A 1541-nucleotide genomic window follows, 5' to 3' on the forward strand; every position below is an offset into this window, starting at 1 on the left:
GATGATTGATAAATCAATGTCCTCTAGTAGTGTCGTTAAACTCAACAAACTTTAAAAAGCATGAAAAAGATCCCTTGCTACTAATATAAAAATGTAGCAGATTTCCTCTCTGAGACTGTCAAAATGACCATATGTTTGACATCCAATAGGCAATGATTAATATATCAATATGCTCTAGTGGTGTCGTTAAAAGAAACACATTTTTAACTTTATTCGAATAAAACATTATAATTGAATATTGGGACCGAACACTCAATATGGATCTATTTTGTTTGTAGAGAAATGCCCAGCTAAAAACACAGACCCGTCCGCGTGTAAACTGCCGGCCTACAAAGACGCCTGTTGGAAATACAGTAACTGGGCTCCCCAGTACTGCCCTTTCTTCTGCGGACTTTGCTAGGGTAAGGCGGGTTTCGTTCTACATGTGTATCAGTAAATTAGTGAATATTCTTTTTATAATTTAATAATTGTGTTTGTATGTGTGTGTGCGTGTGCGTGTGTTAAATATATGAATATTTGAGGTCGGAGAGAATCACAGACAGACAGACCGATATACAGACAGACAGAGAGAGAGAGAGAGAGAGAGAGAGAGAGAGAGAGAGAGAGAGAGAGGAGAGAGGGGGTTGGTTGCGGGTTGCTACAAAAAAAAAACACAAAACACAAACAGAACGAGAGAGAGAGAGAGAGAGAGAGAGAGAGAGAGAGAGAGAGAGAGAGAGAGAGAGAGAGACAGACAGACAGACAGAGAGAGTGAGACAGACAGACAGAGACAGAGACGATATAGAGACACATACACACAGAGAGAGAGAGAGAGAGAGAGAGAGAGAGAGAGAGAGAGAGGGGGGGGGGGTTGCTACAAAACCACAAAACACAAACAAATCATCGTAATGATTACGTAATGACTAAAAACACATACCAAAAAGCAAAAACAAAACAAAACAAAAAAACGACAAAAAAACGACAAAAAAACAAAAATACCACACAAAAAAACCACAATACATTATTTACTAATTAAGGTAAACGTTTTGCTTTATTTATATATTTATATACTTATGTACATGAAAAAAAATGAGTTTATTGTCTTGTTCACCATAATGATTACTAAATTCTTTGAATGTATTTACATATTTATTATTGATCTTGCAAAATATATATCCTATACATGTACCGTTTTATCTTTTCTTTTTTCTTTTTGTAGCATGAACAAACCTTACACAGAACTGAACAAAACTGTAACTGACTATGTTACTGAAGTCAATATTGAAATAAAATTAATTTAATTACCTGATTTTGTCGAGTATCTCATTTGCTTATATAATATGACCGGCCTCGGTGGTGTCGTGGTAAATCCATCGGACATAAGGCTGGTAGGTACAGGGTTCGCATCCCGGTACCGGCTCCCACCCAGAGCGAGTTTTAACGACTCAGTCGGCAGGTGTAAGGCCACAACACCCTCTTGTCTCTCTCACTAAACCACCAACATAAGGCTGGTAGGTACAGGGTTCGCATCCCGGTACCGGCTCCCACCCAGAGCGAGTTTT

At 38.4% G+C, this 1541-nt stretch overlaps 1 long non-coding RNA gene across 1 annotated transcript; it reads left to right on the top strand.

Moving 5' to 3' along the window:
* The first annotated feature begins 275 nt into the window (after positions 1-275).
* LOC121366630 lies at positions 276-1285 on the top strand. The gene is made up of 2 exons (XR_005957187.1): positions 276-401; positions 1199-1285. It is a non-coding gene; the product is annotated as an uncharacterized LOC121366630 (long non-coding RNA).
* The last annotated feature ends 256 nt before the right edge of the window (positions 1286-1541 follow it).

This window comes from Gigantopelta aegis, unplaced genomic scaffold (assembly GCF_016097555.1).
Source record: "Gigantopelta aegis isolate Gae_Host unplaced genomic scaffold, Gae_host_genome ctg6419_pilon_pilon:::debris, whole genome shotgun sequence".
Classification (NCBI taxonomy): Eukaryota; Metazoa; Mollusca; class Gastropoda; order Neomphalida; family Peltospiridae; genus Gigantopelta; species Gigantopelta aegis.